Source organism: Oncorhynchus mykiss, chromosome 3 (assembly GCF_013265735.2).
Source record: "Oncorhynchus mykiss isolate Arlee chromosome 3, USDA_OmykA_1.1, whole genome shotgun sequence".
NCBI lineage: Eukaryota > Metazoa > Chordata > Actinopteri > Salmoniformes > Salmonidae > Oncorhynchus > Oncorhynchus mykiss.
The window spans coordinates 38,629,980-38,656,943 of record NC_048567.1 but is presented as its reverse complement, the minus strand read 5'-3'; the positions used below and the strand labels follow the sequence as shown (position 1 = coordinate 38,656,943).

Sequence of the window (26,964 nt, the reverse complement as noted above, 5' to 3'; positions counted from 1 at the left end):
AATAAATACATTATTTAGGCTAACAGTGATCACTGAAAAGTACATTTCCTGAAGAAAATGTGTTTTGCTTGCTAGCTTGTTTTAAAGTACATATGGTTTTGACATACGTTATAGTGCTAAATGACTCAAATGTAATGTAAATGTAGTGGTAGAGTCTGCAGTAGTAATGGTGGTGACTGGTTATAGTTGGAAAAGTAGGAAGATGGAAAGATTGATTGACCAATCGATTGGTTGGTTGGTTGAGGGGATAGGATAGCATGAACATGCGAAAGTTGGTTTGGGGTCTCTAACCTGAATGCCCATAAGTAGTTAGGATTCAATTATAATCATTTGGGGGGTGCTTATATTTGTCCTGTTATACACACACGTGTGTAATGGATTTTTTATTTTTTTTGCATATCCCAACTCCCCCTGAGACACAAGCAGGGAGTGGGGTAATGGCCACTCTTATATAGCACCCATGGAACAATTAGGGTTAATTGCCTTGCTAAAGGGCACAGCAACAGATTTGTTCACCTTGTCGATTCTGGTATTCAAACCAGCAACCTAACCCAACTCTAACACTCTAACCTAGAGGCTAGCTAGCTACACCCAAGACCAGAGCTGGACAAGAGTTAGTGCAGACCAGAGCAGTAGTTGTGGTCAGTAGTTATGGTCAGTATTTTTCTAGTTTTGTGCTTGTGTTGCAGGTTCTTTGAGCCCTACAGTATGGACGTTGTCAGTAGGGGTGTGTCAGTAGTAGAGTGGTTGTGGTCAGTAGTTGTTGTCAGTAGTGTTGTCATTAGTTGTGTGGTTCCGTAGTTTGTGGTCAGTAGTTGTGTGGTTGTGGTCTGTAGCTGTGGTCGGTTGATGTAGTCAGTATCGGTCAGTAGTTGTGATCAGTAGTGTTGTAGTCAGTAGGTGTAGTCAGTAGTGGTAATTCATTTTGGAAAGTATGTGTGTCGTTCAGTAGCTGTGGTCAGTAGTTGTGTGGTTGTGGTCTGTAGCTGTGGTTGGTTGATGTAGTCAGTAGTGGTCAGTAGTTGTGGTCGGTAGTGGTCAGTAGTGTTGTGGTTGTGATTTAGTAGTTGTGGTCATTAGTTGTGTGGTTGTGGTCAGTAGCTGTGGTAATTAGTTGTGGTCAGTAGTTGTGGTCAGTAGTTTTGTGTTTGTGGTCAGTAGTTGTGGTCAATATTTGTGTGGATGTGGTCCCTAGCTGTGTGGCTCAGTAGTTTTGTGGTCAGTATTTGTGGCCAGTAGTTGTGGCCTGTAGTGGTCAGTAGTTTTGGTAAGTAGGTGTGTGGTTCAATAATTGTTGTCAATAGTTTTGTTGTTGTCATCAGTAGTTGTGGTTTTGTAGTTGTGGTGATTAGTTGTGTGGTTGTGGTTAGTACCTGTGGTCATTCGTTGTGGTCAGTAGTGATCAGTTGTTTTGCTAAGTAGGTGTGCGGTTTAGTAATTGTGGTCAGTAGTTGTGTAATTATGGTCAGTAGTGGCCAGTAGTTGTCGTCAGTAATTGTGTGGTTGAGGTTAGTGGTTGTAGTTAGTAGTTGTGGTTTAGTCATTGTGGTCATTAGTTGTGTGGTTATGGTCAGTAGCTGTGGTCAGTAGTTCTGGGCAGTAGTTTTGTGGTTGTGGTCAATAGTTGTGGTCAGTAGTTGTGGTCAGTAGTGATCAGTAGTTTTGTAAGTAGGTGTATTTGTATTTATTAGGGAGCCCCATTAAGGAGATCTTCCTGGGGTCCAAAAACATGAAGGCACTTACATTACATATAAAACAAAAGACAAAACAGTACATCATTATAATATTATTACACCACTACATATCTACAGTACAAAATGTATAATACCACCATACAACAATTTCACAATATATGTTTGTGTAGAATGTGTGTGATAGTGCTTGTGTGCATATATGTGTGTCTGTACCTTTGTGTATGTCTCTTCACAGTCACCGATGTTCCATAAGGTGCATTTTTACCTGCTTTTTAAATCTGATTCTACTGCTTGATGTGGAATAGTTCCATGTAGTCGTGGCTCTATTTAGTACTGTGCACCTCCCATAGTCTGTTCTGAACTCGGGGATTGTGAAGAGACCTCTGGTGTCATGTCTTGTGCTAGTATTTTAAATAGACAGCTCGGTACATTCAGTTTTTCAACACTTCTTACAAAAACAAATAGTGATGAAGTCAAAAACCATGTGTATGTGACAAATAAAATTTGATTTGATTTGATCTCCGGTTGGTAACAGGCTGATTGGTCGTCTATTTGAGCCAGCAAAGGGGCTTTTACTATTCTTGGGAATGGATTTTGCTTTCCTCCAGGCCTGAGGGCACACACTTTCTAGTAGGCTTAAATTGAAGAAATCGAAGGTAGGTGTGTGGTTCATTAGTTGTGGTCAGTAGTTGTGTGGTTGTGGTCGGTAGCTAGTTGTGGTCAGTCGTGTTCTGTAGTTTTGTTGTTGTGGTCAGTAGATGTGATCAGCAGTTGTGGTCACTGTCTAAACTACTGTGTGGAAACTAAAAGAAGAAAGACTTTTTACTGTTGTTTTATTTCTTTACTTACCTATTGTTCACCTAATACATTTTTTGCACCTTTGGTTAGAGCCTGTAAGTAAGCATTTCACTGTAAGGTCTACTACACCTGTTGTATTCGGCGCACGTGACAAATAAACTTAGATTTGATTTGAGTTGAAGAACTATGTAGAATAGCTTTGTATGTAGATCTACAGATAGCTAGGTGTAGTTCTATCTAATAAATACACTCTTTTGGCTATCAGTGATCACTGAAAATTGCATTTCCTGAAGAAAATAGTGGTAGTGTCTGCAGTAGTGGTGGTGATAGTTATAGTTGAAAAAGTACGTAGATGAAAAGATTGATTGGTTGGTTCATAGGATAGGATAGCCTGAATATGTGAAAGTTGGTTTGTTGTAACAGTTTGGTGTAATGGTCATAGGTTTTGTGGTAAGTAGTTGTGTGGTTGTGGTCATTAGTTGTGGTCAGTAGTTGTGGTCAGTAGTGGTCAGTAGTTCAAATTCAAATAATGTTTATTTCCTGGGAGTGAACTTCATGTTTTGGTCAGTAGTTTTGTTAAGTAGCTGTGTGGTGCATTAGTTGTGGTCAGTAGTTGTGTGGTTGTGGTCAGTAGTTGTGGTCAGTTATGGTCAGTAGTTCAAATTCAAATAATGTTTATTTCCTGGGAGGGATCTTCATGTTTTGGTCAGTAGTTTTGTTAAGTAGCTGTGTGGTTCATTAGTTGTGGTCAGTAGTTGTGTGGTTGTGGTCAGTAGTTGTGGTCAGTAGTTGTGTATTTGTGTGGTTGTGTTGCAGGGTCTTTGGGCCCTACAGTATGTACCTGGTCAGTAGTTGTGTGGTTGTGGTCAGTGTCTAAACTTCAGAAGTGTGTGAAAACTGAAAGAAGTGCGATGAGAAGTGATAGGGTGAAATATGAAGCAAGGGAACGAAGATAGCTTCGCTCTATGCAATCAGAGCTGCAGGATCAACCTACAAGCCCGCTCTTCCCTTTACAGACAGGAAAACTAGCCAGTTGAGTTATTTAGAGCATGGGGCATGATCTTGAGAAGGAGAACGAAGCTAGTGAGAGTTAGAAATCTTCTGTGGATCAATCCAGGTAGTACAGACGGGCGAAGCTTTAGAAATCTTACCGCTAGTTCAGTAGTTCATACCTTTGATGATACTGTGGTAGCAATACATAAGATCTACAGAAAAGACAGAAATGCCAAAGGTGGAGGTGTGGCTGTTAGTATTCAGAACCACATTCCTGTAAAGCTTAGAGAGGATCTCATGTTAAATACTGTTGAAGTCATATGGCTACAGGTTCATCTGCTACACCTAAAGCCCATTCTGGTGGGAAGCTGCTATATGCTATAGGTATATTTTCTGGGTGATTTAAATATTGACTGGTTTTCATCAGGCTGCCAACTCAAGAGAAACTTCAAACTGTAACTAGTGCCTGTAACCTGGATCAGGTTAACAATCAACCTACAGGGTATTTTACAAACAGCACAGGAATGAAATCATCAACATGTATTGATCACATCTGTACAGAAAATCCATTGGATGTAGTGATCACAAAATGCAGTTGAAGTCGGAAGTTTACATACACCTTAGCCAAATACATTTAAATTCAGTTTTTCACAATTCCTGACATTTAATCTGAGTAAAGATTCCCTGTTTTAAGTCTGTTAGGATCATCACTTTATTTTAAGAATGTGAAATGTCAGAAGAATAGTAGAGAGAATGATTTATTTCAGCTTTTATTTCTTTCATCACATTCCCAGTGGGACAGAAGTTTACATACACTCAATTAGAATTTGGTAGCATTGCCTTTACATTTTTTAATTTGGGTCAAATGTTTCGAGTAGCCTTCCACAAGCTTCCTACAATAAGTTGGGTGAATTTTGGCCCATTCCTCCTGACAGAGCTTGTGCAACTGAGTCAGGTTTGTAGGCCTCCTTGCTCGCACACACTTTTTCAGTTCTGCCCACAAATGTTCTGTAGGATTGAGGTCAGTGCTTTGTGATGGCCACTCCAATACCTTGACTTTGTTGTCCTTTATGCCATTTTGCCACAACTTTGGAAGAATGCTTGGGGTCATTGTCCATTTGGAAGACCTTTAACTTCCTGACTGATGTCTTGAGATGTTGCTTCAAAATATCCTCCTCATGGTGCCATCTATTTTGTGAAGTGCACCAGTCCCTCCTGCAGCAAAGCACCCCCACAACATGATGCTGCGATCCCGTGCTTCACAGTTGGGATGGTGTTCTTCGACTTGCAAGCCTCCCCCTTTTTCATAACGATGGTCATTATTTGTTTCATCAGACCAGAGGACATTTCTCCAAAAAGTACGATTTTTGTCCCCATGTGCAGTTGCAAACCGTAGTCTGGCTTTATTATGGCGGTTTTGGAGAAGTGGCTTCTTCCTTGCTGAGCGGCCTTTCGGGTTATGTTGATATAGGACTCGTTTTAACTGTGGATATAGATACTTTTGTCCCTGTTTCCTCCAGCATCTTCACAAGGTCGTTTGCTGTTGTTTTGGAATTGATTTGCACTTTTCGCACCAAAGTACGTTCATCTCCAGGAGACAGAACACGTCTCCTTCCTGAGCGGTATGATGACTACGTGGTTCCATGGTGTTTATACTTGCGTACTATTGTTTGGACATGATACCTTCATGCGTTTGGAAATTGCTCCCAAGGAGGAACCAGAATTGTGGAGGTCTACAATTCTTTTTCTGAGGTCTTGGCTGATTTCTTTAGATTTTCCCATGATGTCAATCAAAAAAGCACTGAGTATGAAGGTAGGCCTTAAACTACATCCACAGGGACACCTACAATTGACTCAAATGATGTCGATTAGCCTATCAGAAGCTTCTAAAGCCATGACATTTTTCTGGAATTTTCCAAGCTGTTTAAAGGCACAGTCAACTTAGTGTATGTTAACTTCTGACCCACTGGAATTGTGATACAGTGAATTGTGATAGATTATTTCAATCTGTAAACAATTGTTGGAAAAATTACTTGTGTCATGCACAAAGTAGATCTCCTAACTAACTTGCCAAAACTATAGTTTGTTAATTAACAAGAAATTTGTGGAGTGGTTGAAAAACTAGTTTTAATGACGCCAACCTAGGTGTATGTAAACTTCCGTCTCCAACTGTACTAGCCATATCTAGGAAAAGCAAAGTTCCCGAGCATAATATAATGTATAGGAGGTCATACAAGATGTTTGGAAGTGATTCTTATGTTGTTCATGTAAAGACTATTTGTTGGTCCTTGGTGTGTAATGAGGAGCAACTAAATGCTGCTCTTAACACTTATGAAATTGCTTATCCCAGTTACTAATACGCATGCACCCGTTAAGAAAATGACTGTAAAAATTGTAAAATCCCTGTGGATTGATGAGGAATTGAAAAATGTTATGGTTGAGAGGGATGAGGCAAAATAAATGTAAAATAGGTCTATCTGTACAACCGATTGGCGCAAATGTACTGCAAATTGAGAAATAATGTGACTAAACTAAATAAAAAGAAGAAACTACACTATGAAACAAAGATAAATGACATAAAGAATGATAGTTAAAAGCTTGGATTACATTCAATGAAATTTTGGGCAAAAAGGTAAACATTCATTGAATCAGATGGCTAATTCATCACTAAACCCACTGATATTTCCACCTACTTTAATGATTTCTTCATTGGCAAGATTAGCTAATTTAGCCATGACATACCAGCAACAAACGCTGACACTACACATTCAAGTATATTTTACAAAGTTATGAAAGACAAGCATTATCATTTAGAAGTCCGTAAAGTAAGTGTGGAAGAGGTGAATTATTTTGTTGTCTATCAACAATGACAATCCACCCGGGTCTGACAACTTGGATGGAAAATTGCTGAGGATAATAGTGAATGATATTGCCACTACTATTTGCCATATCTTCAATTTAAGCCTACTAGAAAGTGTGTGCCCTCAGGCCTGGAGGGAAGCAAAAGATATTCTCCTACCTTAGGATAGTAAAGCCCTTTTAACTGGCTGAAATAGCCGACCAATAAGCCTGTTACCAACCCTTTGTATACTTTTGAATAAAAAAATAATTTGACCAGATACAACGCTATTTCACTGTAAACAAATTGACAACAGGCTTTCAGCACGCTTATAGGAAAGGACATTCAACAAGTATAGCACTTACACAAATTATTGATGATGATTGGCTGAGAGAAATTGATGATAAAAAGATTGAGGGGGCTATTTTGTTTGACTTCAGTGTGACTTTTTACATTATTGATCATAGTCTGTTGCTGGAAAAATGTATGTGTTATGGCTTTACACCCCTTGCTATATTGTGGATAAAGAGTTACCCGTCTAACAGAACACAGAGTGTGTTCTTTAATGGAATCCTCTCCAACAAAATCCAGGTCAAATCATAAATTCCCCAGGGCAGCTGTCTAGGCCCCTTACTTTTTTCAATCTTTACTTATGAGTAAAGCCAGTGTGTCCATGTATGCGGATGACTCAACACTAAAAAAGTCAGCTACCACAGCAACTGAAATTATTGCAAAACTTAACAAAGAGCTGTAGTTAGTTTGAATGGGTAGCAAGGCATAAATTGGTCTTAAATATTCCAAAAATTAAAAGCATTGTATTTGGGACAAACAATTCACTAAACTATAAACCTCAACTAAATTGTAATGAATAATGCGGTAATTGAGCAAGTTGAGGTGACTAAAATGCTTGGAGTAACCCTGGATGGTAAAACTGTCATTGTCAAAACATATTGATACAACAATAACCAGGATGGGCAGAAGTTTGTCCATAATAAAGCTCTTGTCTGCATTCTTAACAGCACAACAACAAGGTAGTTCATACAGGCCTCAGTTTTGTCGCACCTGGAATACTTTTCAGTCGTGTGTTCAGGTGCTACAAAGAGAGACTTAGGCTTGCAATTGGCTCAGAACAGGGCAGCACGGTTGGCCCTTGGATGTACACAGAGAGCTAATGTTAATAATATGCATGTCAATCTCTCCTGGCTCCATGTGACGGAGAGATTGACTCCATCACTACTTGTATTCGTGACAGATATTGACATGTTGAATGCACCGAGCTGTCTGTTTGAATTACTGGCACACATCTCGGACTTCCATAAATACCCCACAATACATGCCACCAGAGGTCTCTTCACAATTCCCAAGTCCAGAGCAGACTATGGGAGGCGCACACTACTACGTAGAGCCATGACTACATTGAACTCTATTCTACATCAAGTAACTCAAACAAGCAGAAAATTAAATAAAAAACACCTTATGTTATAAATGATATAATAAACATACACGTTATGGAATAGCGGGCTGTGAAGCAACACAAACATAGGCACAGGCACATGCGTGCAAACATATGCATGCTATTCACACACATCCACATGGATTTTGAAGGAACATACTTAATATGTTGTAAAATATGTTGTGAATGTATTGTAATATATATCTGCCTTGGCAGCAGCTAATGAGATTAAATATAAATACATGTGTGAACGCCAAATGTTCTTTCAATTTCAATTTATTTTAGAAGAAACAGGCCCTTCTCTCTATCAGGACTGTTGAAAAGTATTTGGGGTTATTTTGTATTTTGAAAAGTATTTTGTATTTTGAAAATACAAAAAATACAGCTCTCTAAAGTCTATAAAATACACTGAAGTGAAGTTCAGGCCAGTAAAATATAATTGACAAAATACTCAAAAGTCATTTAAAATACAAATACATGTAACATAAGTGCTGCTCTTCTCACACACACACACACACACACACACACACACACACACACACACACACACACACACACACACACACACACACAGAGAGTATTGATTGATGGCAGGTATCTATTCTATTGTACTCTACAGCAAACAGTAGAGACAATAGCAAATTAAATGCCGAATAGCCCCAGAGATTTACACTTTGAATAGCACCTTTTTGTTGACCCCTTCTCAACCTCTCAATATGAAAGAGATTTCACATTGAGAGCCGCTTGTTCGAGAAAACAGTCCACATAGTTACATTTAAACCTGGGGTCATCTACAAACACGTTCACAAGTTCACCCCAATCACGTACACACTTGTCAACTGCACACACGCACCCACACCCTTAAACACACACAAAAGCCTGCACACACACGCACTATCTGTAATAGTTTAGTCTTGTCTTGTTAGAAAGAGAAAGGTGAGTCTCTCACACTGTTCAAACTTAGTCTCATAAAATAACCGATCTCAGAGTATGTGAGCGGAGCAAAGAGCGGTGTGCCCAATTTGACTGGAGCACAGAGCCAGATGCCCAAATGCTGGAGTGTGGTCCTTCTCGCCCTCTCCAATTTTACTCTAGTAGTGCTCAAAGTAGCACTCACTTCACGAGCTCAGGGCATGCCCAGTCCAGCATACATTTGCAGTCTACTTGTGAGCTGCTATAGCCCCTTGCTTTAGCTACTGTCATGGAGTTTGACAGATATGTCCATAAAGAAACTGATAAAATACACAGGTGCAAAATCAAGGTGACTAACAAAGATGAGGACAAATAGCAAGAGAAGGAGTGTGGTGATGTAATGTCCACAACTAAAGTATCATCGTGGAATCTGAAAAGACACATATCACGAAAGCATGATGGTGTACTTACTACATGCACATGCTAAAAGAAAGGAACAAGGTGGGTAGATAACTAAATGTGTCATTGTAGCAAAGTATTTCTAGACAAAAAATCTGATCTCTTAAACATTTCATAAATTTTTGTTCTATTATTGATACAATAGGACTTAATTGATTTTGGCACAATAGGCCTGGCATATTTCCATGTTCAAGAGGCTTGCCCTTTTGATTGGGTTATTTTGCCTAAAAACATTTTGGCCTACTTATATACAAATAAAAAAACAGCTCTGTATCTCTGCCCAGCCTGGCAAGAGTGGCCAAAAGGATGTTAAGCATCCCCAGTGGCTCTGCAAGTGTGGAGAGGATATTCTCCGCTGCTGGCCTGCTCTCCAGGCACCATCACATGAGCCCGAAGCCACATACTGGCCAAACTACTGTTTCTAAAAATGAATTAAAAGGCACTAATAAGTCATTTTTCGGTTAATTTGTATTTCATTCTAAGTAAGTCACAGCCTATATGCACAATTTATAGACAATAATGATTTAATACAACAAAATGTTGTTTAAATGCTGAGCGCTTTATATCCCTACCAGCCTATTGTGTCACACTCGCAAATGCTTCACAATGCATTTCTTTGTAGGCAATAACCTTAAAATCATTTAAATAATATAGCCAATTTTTTTTTTTTTAAGTTCCTTCTTAGGCTCCCTGTCTGGCTCCTGACCTATTTTGAGTGTGTATATGCTGTTTAATATGACATGTAGTCTATTTGATATGATGTGCGAATGGAGCGAATTTGGAGCTGCAGTTTCTTCTCCTGTGTGCATGGAGTGGTTTTTAGCAGAGCGGTTTGAAAGGATGAGTGGTGCACATCTCTGAGTTGGATTTCCAACTGCTCAACTCCGCTCACATAATCTGCCCAGTATGTTCCAGTCACAGATCAGACAATGCATACAAAAGTAATCAATATCTTGTCATCTGTATGTAAATACAGCACCAGTCAAAAGTTTGGACACACCTACTCATTCACTTTTCACGTAGTAACCAAACACTTTTTTGATTACTACATGATTCTATATGTGTTATTTCATAGTTTTGATGTCTTCACTATTATTCTACAATATAGAAAACAGTAAAAACAAAGAAAAACCCTTAAATGAGTAGGTGTGTCCAAACATTTGACTGGTACTGTATGTGCATCCTAATATGTAGCAGTACTTACTTGACAGTGGCTTTAGTGGATGTGTCTTGGAGGTCTCCTGCGTGAAAGAGCTGTGCCTCCTTTAGTCAGAGCTTCCCACAGGAAGGAAGACGTTGAAGTTGTCCTATGGAGAGACAGATAGACAAACAGACTGACTGAGAGACAGACAGGGAGAGAGAAGGTTTTCCAACTTTAGAGTCACCGTCAATAATGACTCAGGCATTCTCTGGCAGACTTGACAAGCAACAGTTCCACACTTCACTGCTGCATATCCAAAGTGCACACCACCGGGGATAACTGAGAAAGGGGCGGGTAGGAGCATGTGTGTGTGTAGCAAATAGAGAGTGACACAATGCAGAACACACACAAGCAGGGGCAGGGCAGCATGACCGGCAAATTGACAGCTCTAAAACTACCTGTGAGAGTGTGTGGGCCGGCTAAGGGGGCGGGGTATTTGGAACTAGGAGAGGTGAGTGAAGTTTACAAGTCTGTAACACTTTCTCTCTCACACACACCCGTAATAAACTGGCCCCTACCCTCCCTGCACTGTAGAACACCTGCGGTTGTAACAAGAGGTTGAGCGACGGCAGGTATCCTAGCAGTTAAGAGCGTTGGGCCAGTAACTAAAAGTTTGCTAGTTTGAATCCCCGAGCTGACTAGGTGAAACATCTGTTGATTTTCAGCAACGCTCTTAACCCTAATTGCTCCTGTAAGTTGCTCTGGATAAGAGCGTCTGCTAAATGACTAAAATGTAAATAAAACTACCATGCAAATATTGCTAGTGACTAGAAAGGAGTGGAGCAAATATTCTCTCTTCAATGCAATAATGTTTTGTGTGAGTGTGTGCTCATGCATGCACTGTGTGTGAGAGAGAGTGTTACAGGCTGTATATGTCACCTGTCCTGACATAACACCCTGCATATTTGAACCCTGTATTACAATCCAAAAACAGATCCCTAGCGCGTGTACTGTGTACAATCGGTCAATTCCTTCTTCCTAGAACAGTAAAGCTTTAATGTTTCATGCTCCAACTCCCCAGTGCCTCCTTCCCCCTCCTCGTTTGTACATCTGCATAACCCTTAGTGATTTAGGACTACACACAACCCTACTCCATGTAATGACACATTGGATTCAAGCATTCAACATGGGGCTGAAAAAATAACAGGGGTAGCTGGGTCTATATTTAAACACTGAACATGCTTATTAGCAGATGGCAGGGGAGAGTTGACCTCAGCAGCTGCCGGCTTCGCATTAGGGAAATTTTAGTGGGCCTCTAAGCTCACAGTAGTAGGACCTCAAAATGTGAAAGGTCAAAAGCCCCTCACTTCCTGCATGGGCGGTTAACAGTTGCACTGTTTACTTGTAATAGTGCTGTACATTGGGGGGTCTTGTTTTATCTGGGTCTATTTATGTTCGGGAAGGCTTATCTGATTACTGTTGGGTTGAACAGAACAGTGATACAGTAAGACCAATCCTGTGGGGTATATCACAAAGCAGGATAACCAAATTAGCCATCTAACTTTGATAATCATTCAGAAATAACTATTGATTTTCTGGTTCATTCAGAAAGCTAAGCTTGTTAGATGTTGAGTCAAATGATACCATGCCCATTTTTAGCCAGCTTCTTGCCATATCCCCCAGACTGGTGGCAGAAAAATATGAAATGCTGAATTAACTGGTTGGCTGACATCGCATGCTGTTATAGCCACCTGAGGAAACAAACACTCATTTAAAAACAATCAGATATAATTCATATGGACATCCCATTGTGTGAACGGAATTCATAAAATTGTTACTCAATGCATACCATAGGTATAGTTTACTACAGTTAAAGGCCTTGATACATGAGGCCATTTTGTTTTTACTATTGCATTTATATCCCCTTCGATCAGTATGTGACCTATGTTGTGTCAAAGTTGATCTTATCTAACACGTTACAAAGCAAACTGACAAGACAGTGTGAGGTAAAATAACTAGAATCACATATATTATGCTCCCGTGAAATGGGAAAATATGCAGAGTTGTAGTTTCCTTCAAAAAATTGTGTGTCGATTGTGATGCTGCAATGCACTAACTCTGCTTCTGTGCAAGCAATTTTCAAAATTCCTTTTGCCACGTGGTCAGGGTCACATGTACCTCTGTACCTTTGATTTGTTTAATATTTTTTTACTTACTACATGATTCCATATGTGTTATTTCATAGTTTTGATGTCTTCCCTGTGATTCTACAATGTAGAAAATAGTCAAATAAAGAAAAATCCATGAATGAGTTGGTGTGTTCAAACTTTTTACTTGTACTGTATATATATTTATACATTTTTTATAATTGTTTAACTTATCCAAGCAACATGCTTTTTTGATTATCACATAAATATTATTATTTCATGAGTGTATTTTATTTCTACACATTTTATTAAAGTATTAAAGTATTTAAAGTATTGTAATATTTTTATTTATACAGTACCGTACAAATGTTTTAGAACATCTACTCATTCAAGGGTTTTTCTTTATTCTTACTATTTTCTACATTGTGCACCCTTGGCATAACATTAATAAACTAATTCTGTCGCCATACTCTGTACACGCGGTCAAAACATTTACTTGTCAAGCAACACACTAACATACCTAGAGTAATGTTAGCCAAACTGAATTGCACAATATCTCACTAATATCTCACCAATAATAAAAACTTAGATAAAACTCATAATCAGCATGGTTGCTGTCCAAACAGGTCTGTTTAGTTGCAGTTACACAGTAAAACCTGTTTGAATATACAGTCATTGACAAAACAGATATTTACCAAGGTTCTTCTTACTATGAAAATCCTTAACAGTATTTGAAATTCCCTCGCTTTGAGATGCACCACGGTACAGAACGTTGTTGATGCACATGACGCCAGACGTCGGGCTGTACAGTTAAAAATATGAGTTACAGTATTCAGATAAAATAGTTGAGTTCAGGAAAAGTAAAAGCTACATCAGGGTAACCCAATACTTTAGAGTCTGGATAACGGTTTGCCACGTAATGAGTTTACAACAAAAATGTGTTTAAAACCTCTCTGATCTCCCCATCCCGGATCCGGTATCATGAATACAGACTCAAGCTCATTACCATAACGCAACGTTAACTATTCATGAAAATCGCAAATGAAATGAAATAAATATGCCATCTCTCAAGCTTAGCCTTTTGTAAACAACACTGTCATCTCAGATTTTCAAAATATGCTTCTCAAACCATAGGAAAACAATCATTTGTGTAACAGTAGCTAGCTAGAGTAGCATTTAGCGTTAGCATTAGCGTTAGCATCTAGCAGGCAACATTTCAACAACAACAAGAAAAGCCTTCAAATAAAATAATTTACCTTTGAAGAACTTCAGATGTTTTCAATGAGGAGACTCTCAGTTAGATAGCAAATGCTCAGTTTTTCCAAAAAGATTCTTTGTGTATTAGAAATTGCTCCGTTTTGTACATCACATTTGGTTACCAAAAAAACCCGAAAATTCAGTCCTCAAAACGCGAACTTTTTTCCAAACTTTTTTCAAAATTAACTCCATAATATCGACTGAAACATGGCAAACGTTGTTTAGAATCAATCCTCATGGTGTTTTTCACATATCTCTTCGATGATATATCGTTCGTGGAAGCCTGGTTTCTCCTCTCTATCAAATGGAAAAATACTTGCACCTGGCTTTTTGCCAAGCACCAATTTCGACGCAGGACACCAGGCGGACACTTGGAAAATGTAGTCTCTTATGGTCAATCTTCCAATGATATGCCTACAAATACGTCACAATGCTGCAGACATCTTGATGAAACGATAGAAAGCACATGGTCGTTCCTGCTGCATTCACAGCCATATAAGGAGACATTTGAAAACAGAGCTTCAGAGATTCTGCTCATTTCCTGTTTGACGTTTCATCTAGGTTTCGCCTGTAGAATGAGTTCTGTGGCACGCACAGATAATATCTTTGCAGTTCTGGAAACGTTAGAATGTTTTCTTTCCAAAGCTGTCAATTCTATGCATAGTCGAGCATCTTTTCGTGACAAAATATTGCGCTTAAAATGGGCACGTTTTTTTTATCCAATAATGAAATAGCGCCCCTATAGACTTAACTGGTTTTAACTCCATGACACTGTTAGGGTTTACGGTGCGCAGGCTTTGGCTAGACAACACAAACACATCAGGGACCAGGCTACAGTGCTGTATAACACTGCAAATTGACATACTACAAACCAAAACAATCCATGTATTATGTGAGATAATTGCATTGTGTAGTAGTAATGAATACTTACTGAGGGAGGATGCAGCGAACTATCAAACCATTGCTTGTATATCCTAATCAACAATGGCACAATGTATAGGTGTCAGAAATGGTTCCTACTTGTAAATCTGTGTCCTTATCTGACTCATTACACCAGAGGGATAGTTTCTTTGTTTTTTGATGTCACACTGCAATGAATCATTCAATAACCTGATCACAAAGGTCAGTGTTTCACACTATACTAGATGATTAGTAGGAGCAAAGGTTAACACAGTTGTAAGCGCCATGTGTCTGCCAGCTCTCTTCTTTTTTATTGTCTTGTTTTGCCTCCTCTCATAACCTCTTTTAAAAAATCAAACCAAACTTTTTTGAAAAAGCACATTTCCTTAAAGGTAAGATGCAGTGCAAAGTGCTTCCCATAAAATATAAAAAATGAGAAAGATAAAAACACAACCAGGTTGGGGTCAATTCCATTCAGAAGGTAAATCAAATTCCAATTCCAAATGTTCCTCATTGAAAAGCATTGGAATTGTTGTGTACTTCCTGAATTGACTGGAATTTAAATGGAATTGACCCCAACCCTGGACAAAGTACGTTTCTTTAGCTCGTCTCCTTTCTCCTCTACTTCTCATTCTCTACTCTATTTCTCTCCTCCTCCTTCCTCTCCTCCCCCTCTACCCTCTCCTCTCAGCACCCCCTTCCCTCCTCTTCTTTTCTCCCTTGCCATCCTCTCCTCTTGTCCCCTCCTCCCTTTCGCTCATGTTCTACTTAAAGAGCTGGATACATAGCGGAAATATGCAGGGAGGGATGAAATGTGCTTACCACTTCCTTCCCACCATTGTCTGCCCATTTGATTGGTTAAAACGGTTGCTGTTCATGTTTTGTCCATTATGTCATACTATATTATTGCATTAGAATTCATATGGAGTTGGTCCCCCTTTGCTGCTATAACAGCCTCCAATCTCCTGGAAAGACATTACACTAGATGTTGGAACATTTCTGCGAGGACTTGCTTCTATTCAGCCACAAGAGCATTAATGAGGTTGGGCACTGATGTTGGGCTATTAGGCCTGGCTCGCAGTGGTGTTCCAATTCATCCCAAAGGTGTTCGATGGGGTTGAGGTCAGGGCTCTGCGCAGGCCAGTCAAGTTCTTCCACACCGATCTCAACAAACCATTTCTGTATGGACCTCGCTTTTTGCACGGGGGCATTGTCATGCTGAAACAGGAAAGGGCCTTCCTCAAACTAGAATATAGATTCCTTGAATGCATGAACATTGACTGACTAACTCACTGAGTTGTGTGTACTAACAATATAGTATGGTTTGTTACGTTTAGAGTTAATAGTACCTAACTAAATCGAGGTAGTCGTTTTCCATAAATGCTTGAAGGAAGGTCAAAGGCTTTGAGTAAAGTCAGTGTGTCTATGTATGCAGATGACTCAACACTATACACATCAGCTATCACAGTGACTAAAATGACTGCAACACTTAACAAAGAAATGTATTTATTTTCAGAATTGGTGGCAAGTAATAAGTTAGTCCTAAAAAAAAAAACTAAAAGCATTGTATTTGGGACAAATCATTCACTAAACCCTAAACCTCAACTACAGTGCCTTGCGAAAGTATTCGGCCCCCTTGAACTTTGCGACCTTTTGCCACATTTCAGGCTTCAAACATAAAGATATAAAACTGTATTTTTTTGTGAAGAATCAACAACAAGTGGGACACAATCATGTAGTGGAACGACATTTATTGGATATTTCAAACTTTTTTAACAAATCAAAAACTGAAAAATTGGGCGTGCAAAATTATTCAGCCCCTTTACTTTCAGTGCAGCAAACTCTCTCCAGAAGTTCAGTGAGGATCTCTGAATGATCCAATGTTGACCTAAATGACTAATGATGATAAATACAATCCACCTGTGTGTAATCAAGTCTCCGTATAAATGCACCTGCACTGTGATAGTCTCAGAGGTCCGTTAAAAGCGCAGAGAGCATCACGAAGAACAAGGAACACACCAGGCAGGTCCGAGATACTGTTGTGAAGAAGTTTAAAGCCGGATTTGGATACAAAAAGATTTCCCAAGCTTTAAACATCCCAAGGAGCACTGTGCAAGCGATAATATTGAAATGGAAGGAGTATCAGACCACTGCAAATCTACCAAGACCTGGCCGTCCCTGTAAACTTTCAGCTCATACAAGGAGAAGACTGATCAGAGATGCAGCTAAGAGGCCCATGATCACTCTGGATGAACTGCAGAGATCTACAGCTGAGGTGGGAGACTCTGTCCATAGGACAACAATCAGTCGTATATTGCACAAATCTGGCCTTTATGGAAGTGGCAAGAAGAAAGCCATTTCTTAAAGATATCCATAAAAAGTGTTGTTTAAAGTTTGCCACAAGCCACCTGGGAGACACACCAAACATGTGGAAGAGGGTGCTCTGGTCAGATGAAACAAAAATTGAACTTTTTGGCAACAATGCAAAACGTTATGTTTGGCGTAAAAGCAACACAGCTCATCACCCTGAACACCATCCCCACTGTCAAACATGGTGGTGGCAGCATCATGGTTTGGGCCTGCTTTTCTTCAGCAGGGACAGGGAAGATGGTTAAAATTGATGGGAAGATGGATGGAGCCAAATACAGGACCATTCTGGAAGAAAACCTGATGGAGTCTGCAAAAGACCTGAGACTGGGACGGAGATTTGTCTTCCAACCAGACAATGATCCAAAACATAAAGCAAAATCTACAATGGAATGGTTCAAAAATAAACATATCCAGGTGTTAGAATGGCCAAGTCAAAGTCCAGACCTGAATCCAATCGAGAATCTGTGGAAAGAACTGAAAACTGCTGTTCACAAATGCTCTCCATCCAACCTCACTGAGCTCGAGCTGTTTTGTAAGGAGGAATGGGAAAAAATGTCAGTCTCTCGATGTGCAAAACTGATAGAGACATACCCCAAGCGACTTACAGCTGTAATCGCAGCAAAAGGTGGCGCTACAAAGTATTAACTTAAGGGGGCTGAATAATTTTGCACGCCCAATTTTTCAGTTTTTGATTTGTTAAAAAAGTTTGAAATATCCAATAAATGTCGTTCCACTTCATGATTGTGTCCCACTTGTTGTTGATTCTTCACAAAAAAATACAGTTTTATATCTTTATGTTTGAAGCCTGAAATGTGGCAAAAGGTCGCAAAGTTCAAGGGGGCCGAAAACTTTCGCAAGGCACTGTAAATATTGTAATGAATAATGTGGAAATTGAGCAAGTTGAGGAGATTAAACTGCTTGGAGTAACCCTGGATTGTGAACTGTCATGGTCAAAACACATTGATCCAACAGTAGCTAGGATGGGGAGAAGTCTGTCCATAATAAAGCTCTGCTCTGCATTCTTAACAGCTCTCAACAAGGAAGGTCCTACAGGCCCTAGTTTTGTCTTACCTGGACTACTGTTTAGTCACGTGGTCAGATGCCACAAAGTGGGACTTTTTGTGGCACCTGACCACAAAATTGCAATTGGCTCAGAACATGGCAGCACGACTGGTTCTTGGATGTACACAGAGAGCTAACATTAAAAATATACATGTCAATCTCTCCTGGCTCAAAGTGGAGGAGAGATTGACTTCATCACTACTTGTATTTGTGAGAGGTATTGGCATGTTGAATGCACCGGGCTGTCTGTTTAAACTACTGGCACACAGCTCGGACACCCATGCATCTCAGTAGGACCTCGTCCTTTTGGGCTCACAGCGCAGAGGTCTAAGGCACAGCATCTTAGTGCTAGAGGCGTCACTACAGACACACTTTTTTGATTCCAGGCTGTATCATAACCGGCCGTGATTGGGAGTCCCATAGGGCGGCGCACAATTGGCACATTGTCGTCCGAGTTTGGCCGGTGTAGGCCGTCATTGTAAATTAGAATTTGTTCTTAACTGATTTGTCTAGTTAAATTAAATTAAATTAAAAATACCCCACAAGACATGCCACCAAAAGTCTCTTCACAGTCCCCATGTCCAGAACAGGCTATGGGAGGCGCACAGTACTACATAGAGCCATGACTACATGAAACTCTATTCCACATCAAGTAACTCACGCAAGCAGTAAATTCCGATAGAAACATTTATAAAAATACACAAACACAGGCACAGACACATGCATACAAACACATGATAACAAACGCACTATACACACACACGTACACATGGATTTTGTGTTGTGGATATATGGTAGTAGAGCAGGGGCCTGTGGGCACACACTTAATCTGTTGTATATGTATTGTAATATTTTTTCTTTTTAAGTATAACTTTTGTATACATTTTGCTGGACCCCAGGAAAAGTAGCTGCTGCCTTGGCATCAGCTAATAAATACAAATACAAACTAAGTTGACTACAGCTAAAACATAGCTATTCAATATGCAGCAATCCAATGTATTAAACTAATTAACATTATTTTTTTAAGTAAAGTACAGTTAAATTTTTTTAAATTAGCATAAAACCATCAGGTTAACTACAAGTAATTAAAAATAATTAGGTGTGCCTTCATTTGAACTTTTTAGTGTTTTGATTTACAATTAGTTCACGGAACTTATAGGGTTTTACAGTGAAGTTATTGTCATGAAAAACATGACGACCATAGGAGTCGTGATCTTTTTCACCTGTCATGCGCTTGTCTCCACCCCCCTCCAGGTGTCGCTCATTTTTCCCATTATGCCCTGTGCATTTATACCTGTGTTGACTGTTTGTCTGTTACCAGCCTACCTGCATGTTTTTTCCCGTACTCCTGTTTTCTTTAGTCCCTATCATCTAGTTCTTCTGGTTTTGACCATACTGCCTGCCCTGACCCTGAGCCTGCCTGCCCTTCTGAACCTTCTGACACTGCCCTGGATTACTGACTGCTCCATGCCCTGGCCCTGAACCTTCCTGCCTTTCTGTATTTTACGGACTCTGCTTTGGATTACTGACCTCTGCCAGCCCTTGACCTGTCGTTTTCCTGCCCCCTGTTTTGTAAATAAACCTCTGTGATTCGAACTGTTCTGAGTTCTGTTAAGGAGTTGACTATAAAGCACCAACAGATCTGGAACCAGGCTAACAGTACTGAAGACTACTTCCATAGACATTGAGAAAACATTGAGAATTCCCCTATGTCTGCCGTTATCCTGAGGGTGGTAAAAAGTGGAGTCAGGATGAGATCAGCAGAACGAGTGGTTGTCTGTCTGTGTCTGACTGTGCTTTACAGAGTGGATGGCCCGAGTGGTCAGGGAGATTTCGCAACAGCCTGTGGTAATTAAAGCCCTCTGCTGAGTCACTGAAACAACACCAGGGTGTCTGGGAGGCCCACGCGCACACACACACACGCAAAGAACAGCAACACGCACACACGCTGAAGATACATGCACGCTTACACATGCATGCATCTCAATGTTATCATAATGTTATGCTAACATCTCCTTCCACATGAGTTGAGTGTTCTTAAATTCATTTAGGTCAATGCAACACTGCTTTGCTTTCCACTGTGGTTTCAGCTACAGCAATCCCAATTAACTCCACAGCCTATCACCCCTCTCATTAAAGAAGCCAAGATGGCAACCAGCCCGCTCCATCCCAATCATATCTGTTCCACAGGCAAAACCATCCCCATTTAAAATACATTACAAGACATCATAGCAAAATGAAATGGGACAGAGAACAAACGAACAAAAAATGTGTGGGTTTTACTAGTAACATTCTTCGTTGGAAATGTTACTAGTAGGAAATGTCAGTAAAAAGACGTCATTGCGAAACAAGATTGAACAGAGGAAAATATGACAATCAAACACTAACATGGCATATATTTAAGTCCAAATGGGCTCTGTTTTCAATAAGGTGGTTTAACAACAAGGTCTAACAAGCAAACATTCTATACTACATTCAGTGCTGGGCAATCTCAGTAACACTTACGGAAGAAGTAGAGCTCTGGAGATAGGAGAGAGGGTCCTGAATGAATGGGAGGCTTGAAAGAGCAACAGCAAGATATATTTATAGAGAGAGAGAGAGAGAGAGAGAGAGAGAGAGAGAGAGAGAGAGACCGTTCTCCAGTGCAGATCGGAAATTGTTGCACCCAAATGTTTTCTTGGCTACCGCCTGTAAACGTGATGAAAAGACAGATACAGTGTGAAAGGGCGTGTGAGAGACAGAGAGAGAGAGAGGGAGAGGGAGAGGGTGAGAGGGTGAGTGAGTGGTTTAACCTAGAGAAGAAAGGTAGGATGTATAGAACAGTAGAGGAAGCTCTGTGTTGTTTTTTTCTTTTCAATCTTCTCCAATCCTCCACTGTAAGTTCCTGCAGAGTGAAAGTTAAGTTCCTTCAGTTCCTTAAGTTTCTGCGTTGGCTCCTATAAGGTCCCCGGTAAACAGAAAAGGGGAGTGCTATAAACTGTTCTGGAGCCAGCCAAGCAGACCACAGAGGCAAGCATCTGGAGTAGAGGGGGAAACACACACACACACACACACACACACACACACACACACACACACACACAGAGCCCCAGTGTTGTTACGGCCTTGTGCCTTTCCCATGATCTCAAACCACTGCTGCAGGAACAGGGCAAGAGAAACAGGCCATTGTTGTTGTCAAAACACACACGGCAGAAACATACAAAAACACACAGACGGGTTTGGTGTTTATACATGGGTGTGAAGTCAGTTGACATTGATCAGGCCTATCCCAATACAGTTAAATAAAAATGGATATTACTGTGCAGGACTAGCCATTGGGAAAAAGGTCTTCTGACTTAATTGGAAATGTATAGTTAAAGGTTAAATATATATTATATGTGACTCGTTTCAGGAAACTAGGCGTGTGTCGCACGTCACTACTTTAGAGGAGAAGCATTTGAAAGTAAACATTTATTTTTTATCAAAATGCATTTTTTTTTGTCAAAAGCATCTTCTGTAACGTGAACTTTCATGTGCCTTAATAACAAACTTGTATTCCATCCATGAATACGAATAAAATTGTTAAATTACGAGCCTAGTTGGTTTAGCCATGGAAAAAGTGAGGAACCTTCCCACTAGCATTGATTTGCTGAGATGCCGGGAGATGAGTTTGGATTGGCCTGTAGCATGATTCTGTCTATAACGTAATCTGTTCAGTATGTGTTGACAGTCCTTTCTACCGCGTCTACTTTTTTCTACTTTTCTCAACATCATTGATGCTCTGAATTTAGCAGGCAATATCGACAGATCGGTAGGAAAAAGTGACGGGCTACTTTCTGCACATGCCGCATTCAATGTGAACTGGAGTTACTTGACACAAAGCTGGCCAAACAAGATGTAGCTACAAACAAAACGGTGTTAAATGGTTCCAGTCTGCCGGGAAGCATTCATCCATGTATACGGGTAAGAGTCTAGCTACATTTTCCAGATGAGTTGCTAATTTTGTCAGAAAGTCATTTTTATTGCAAGTTAATGCATACTGTAAGGTAGCTAGCAAACTTTTGCTTGCTGGCTCGCTAGCTAATGTTACGTACAGTGGGGCAAAAAAAGTATTTAGTCAGCAACCAATTGTGCAAGTTCTCCCACTTAAAATGATGAGAGAGGCCTGTAATTTTCATCATAGGTACACTTCAACTATGTAGGATTTTTAAGGAATTTATTTGCAAATTATGGTGGAAAATAAGTATTTGGTCACCTACAAACAAGCAAGATTTCTGGCTCTCACAGACCTGAAACTTCTTCTTTAAGAGGCTCCTCTGTCCTCCACTCGTTACCTGTATTTATGGCACCTGTTTGAACTTGTTATCAGTATAAAAGACACCTGTCCACAACCTCAAACAGTCACACTCCAAACTCCACTATGGCCAAGACCAAAGAGCTGTCAAAGGACACCAGGAACAAAATTGTAGACCTGCACCAGGCTGGGAAGACTGAATCTGCAATAGGTAAGCGGCTTGGTTTGAAGAAATCAACTGTGGGAGCAATTATTAGGAAATGGAAGACATACAAGACCACTGATAATCTCCGTCGATCTGGGGCTCCATGCAAGATCTCACCCCGTGGGGTCAAAATGATCACAAGAACGGTGAGCAAATATCCCAGAACCACACGGGGGGACCTAGTGAATGACCTGCAGAGAGCTGGGACCAAAGTAACAAAGCCTACCATCAGTATCACACTGCGCCGCCAGGGACTCAAATCCTGCAGTGCCAGACGTGTCCCCCTGCTTAAGCCAGTACATGTTAAGGCTCGTCTGAAGTTTGCTAGAGAGCATTTGGATGATCCAGAAGAAGATTGGGAGAATGTCATATGAAACGTGGCTGGGTCTATCAGCATGACAATGATCCCAAACACACCGCCCGGGCAACGAAGGAGTGGCTTTGTAAGAAGCATTTCAAGGTCCTGGAGTGGCCTAGCCAGTCTCCAGATCTCAACCCCATAGAAAATCTTTGGAGGGAGTTGAAAGTCTGTGTTGCCCAGCAACAGCCCCAAAACATCACTGCTCTAGAGGAGATCTGCGTGGAGGAATGGGCCAAAATACCAGCAACAGTGTGTGAAAACCTTGTGAAGACCTCTGTCATTGCCAACAAAGGGTATGTAACAAAGTATTGGAGATAAACTTAAACTTAAACTTGGTCAACTTGTTATTGACCAAATACTTATTTTCCACCATAATTTGCAAATATATTAATTAAAAATCCTACATTGTGATTTTCTGGATTTTTTTTCTCATTTCGTCTGTCATAGTTGAAGTGTACCTATGATGAACATTACAGGCCTCTCTCATCTTTTTCAGTGGGAGAACTTGCACAATTGGTGGCTGACTAAATACTTTTTTGCCCCACTGTATCTACTTTACTCTATACCATCTACTGCATCTTGCTTATGTCGTTCGGCCATCGCTCATCCATATATTTATATGTACATATTCTTATTCATTCCTGTATAAGGTATTTGTTGTGAAATTGTTAGGAATTGTCAGATTACTTGTTAGATATTACTGCACGGTCGGAACTAGAAGTACTTCGCTACACTTGCATTAACATCTGCTAACCATGTGTTTGTGACCAATAAAGTTTGATTTGATTTGAAATGTAGGTCAGGCTTCATTTTGGGCCTACTTTTTTGCACGGTCGCTGCGGTCAGACCGAGTGAGCTAAGGTCAAGCGTGGCACCTCGTTGAAGTCGCCACTTTGTAGAGACTATGGTGATGCCATATGTTTCCCTTTCTGTGATGATTTCAGCCTGCCCATTTGTTGATTTCAGCCCTATTTGATGGTACATACTTCCCATTTAGGATATAAAGGGGACCATTCAATCTTTTCAGGCTGATATCTGTAGAGGTAGAGGTGACCTTGAACATGTGACAAAATGAATTTTGAAAATTGCTTTAACAGAAGCAGAGTTAGAGCAAAACCTGTAAACCATTGTAATCATAAGGGAGAAACTCGGAAGTGTCAACCTATATGAACCAGCGAGCTCAGCTAGAATAACTCTATGGCTTATCCACCCCAACCTCCTCCCGATGAGCCCATCGAAAATGGCGTGTCTCTGTGTGACCCAGAGGCCGCAATATGTCAAAAGCATGTTGAAATCACAACTAGTCAGGCTTCATTTCGGGCCTACTTTTTGCACGGGTCGCTGCGGTCAGACCGGGCACCTCGTTGAACTCGGCAAGGTCTAGAGACTACAGTGACACTTTCAGTGATGATTTCAGCCTGTCCATTTGGTGATGGTTAAAGCCTAAATGTTTTTATTTTGCTCTTGTTGCCTTAATGAAAAAAAAGCATACAATAATTTTGTAAATGAGCTTTTTGAGAGCCAACCTACTGCTTATAAATTGGATTTGAAATATAGCCACTTCCTTATCAGAGGAGAAGTATGTGACTGAACGCTTAAACATTAATACGTTAATAGCAGTATTACCAGCATCTTGTGAAGATAATTTAACCCGGAACAGAGAGAAGGAGAAACCTGGCTCGTCCAGACTCCTGTCCTCTGCTGTATGTTCCTACAAAATGCAGGGCCACATCAGAAGAGCAGAATGTAAACTTCAAATGTGTAAGGGTTGCGTGTTGGTGGCAGAGAAGTCAGGTGCAGGAGAGTGAACTTGGTTTAAATGGAGTTGTTTAATAAATGCTGACAAAACTCCCAAATAACCAAAATGTTCAAAATAACAAAGTGGGTACAAAACCCGTTGCACACCAACACTAAATATCACATCACATACAATCAAAACAATCTCCAACAAGGACATGAGGGGAAACAGAGGGTTAAATACACAACATGTAATTGATGGGATTGGAACAAGGTGTGAAGGAAGACAAGACAAAACCAATGGAAAATGAAAAATGGATCCGTGATGGCTAGAAGATCGGCGACTTCAAAATGACAATGGTCTGTTTCATCTGTCAGTCTGAAGTGCAAAATGAAATGGGCAAAAATATAAATGGTTAAATAACGAAACAAATGGGTTCAAATCATCGACAGTCAGTATGTGTCCATATGACAACACAATATTTGATTTGTTGCCAGAATATGAGTCAGCACCAAACACAGAACAGAACAGAGTAGAGAAGAGGGAGAGACAGAAAGAGAAAGAGAGAAAGACAGAGGGAGAGTCATTGTTAATTCATGCAGGTGCAATGAAGCTCACCTGCATTCTGAGGTTTGTTTGACAGTCGCACGGAATGCAGCCCATCACGAACTGTGTCAAAGTGCTATAGTAACCCCTAGGGGGTTGCTGTAGGGCAACGAGGGCATTATTAAAAAAATTCAGAATCCAGCTACTTGCCTCCATACAATCCTCTATATTACCAAAACAGATAGTTATTCAAGATAGCTGTTCTTCTAATACAGATAGTGTGTGGCAGTCAAAACACACCATCATGGACTTGTTTCATAGAACCCGGAACTGGGAAAATGCAGCACCTAACCTCTGTGCAATGTATGGCAATTGATGGTGGCTTGCCTGAACTGCCCAGCTGCCCGCTCCACATGACTACATTTGAATACATAGGCTGTGACCTAATTGGCACCCTATTCCTTATCTTGAGCATTTCTTTTGACCAGGTACCATAGGGCTCTGAGTGAAGTGACTTTCCTGGTATTCGAAAGGTTGAATGGTTACTTATCACACGTTGTATTTTTCATGTGAATTGGTTTTGTTGTGAAACATCACAAACCATGGTGGCTGAAACTGTATTGAGGGCAGGCTCAGTGGAGTCAACACAAACATCTGGTTTTCAGGGGAAGAGCAGAGAGGAAAAGGCAAAGCCTGAAAACCATCCAACCTGCTCAAGCGCCTGCTATGTAGATGTATATAGATCCTCTCTTGCTCTTTCTCTCTCTTTCTCTGGTGGTACACAATGTGTTTTAGGGGGGGGGGGAGATAATGTGGTGTTTTTATTACAATAAGGATGACTCTTTAACCTCTTGAAGCTAGGGGGCACTATTTTCATTTTTGGAAAAATAACGTTCCCAAAGTAAACAGGCTATTTCTCAGGACCAGATGCTAGAATATGCATATAATTGACAGCTTAGGATAGAAAACACTCTAAAGTTTCCAAAACTGTAAAAATATTGTCTGTGAGTATAACAGAACTGATATTGCAGGCGAAAGCCTGAGAAAAATCCAATCAGGAAGTGACTCTTATTTTGAAACCCCTGTGTTCCTATGCATCCCTATTGCCCATTGAAAGGGATATCAACCATATTCCTTTTTCTATGGCTTCCCTAATGTGTCTACAGGCACTAGACAGTTTCAGGCTTTTATTTTGAAAAATTAGCGTGAACGACAACATTGCATCAGGTGGTGGCTCTCAGAGTGATTTGTGCGTAATAGACAAAGGCGGCCATTGTTCCTCTCGCTCCTACTGAAAAGCTGATTCTGCCTCTTGATATATTATCGAATAGATATTTGAAAAACACCTTGAGGATTGATTATAAAAAAACGTTTGTCATGTTTCTGTCGATATTATGGATCTAATGTGGAGTTTTTCCGGCATTGGATTTCTCAACAAAACGTGGACAAGAAACGGAGGTATTTCGGCTATAAAAGTAATCTTTATGGAACAAAAGGAAGAACATTTGCTGTCTAACTGGGAGTCTCGTGAGTGAAAACATCCGAAGCTCATCAAAGGTAAACGATTGAATTTGATTGCTTTTCTGATTTTCGTGACCAAGCTTCCTGCTTCGTGACCAAGCTTCCTGCGAGGCAACGAAGAGTCGTCTCCAGGTTCTGATTGGCTCGCTCCGACTGGCCGTTAGACTGGGGATGGAAACCAGAGGACAGGCTGGCCGACGAACCAATGAGGGTGCAGAACGTTTTCCAAAACCGGGACGAGAACTGAGGACTGAGATCGGAGACCATGTCGACCAGGAGTTCATGGATCCGGAAG

The 26,964-nt window shown here is 40.4% G+C and overlaps 1 protein-coding gene across 14 annotated transcripts in view; it reads right to left on the bottom strand.

Moving 5' to 3' along the window:
• Positions 1 to 20,998, bottom strand: part of LOC110519946 (LIM domain only protein 7) — a 124,545-nt gene extending 103,547 nt beyond the window's left edge. For 8 of the 14 annotated variants that reach the window (XM_036974007.1, XM_036974012.1, XM_036974009.1 and 5 more), the window contains exon 1: positions 10,353 to 10,646. The gene's annotated coding sequence lies outside the window, so the exon portion shown is untranslated. Of the gene's footprint in view, positions 1 to 10,352; positions 10,649 to 20,530 lie in introns of those variants that run through there. The other 6 variants (XM_036974017.1, XM_036974006.1, XM_036974013.1 and 3 more) reach the window with 4 other exon arrangements.
• Between the last annotated feature and the right edge of the window lie 5,966 nt (positions 20,999 to 26,964).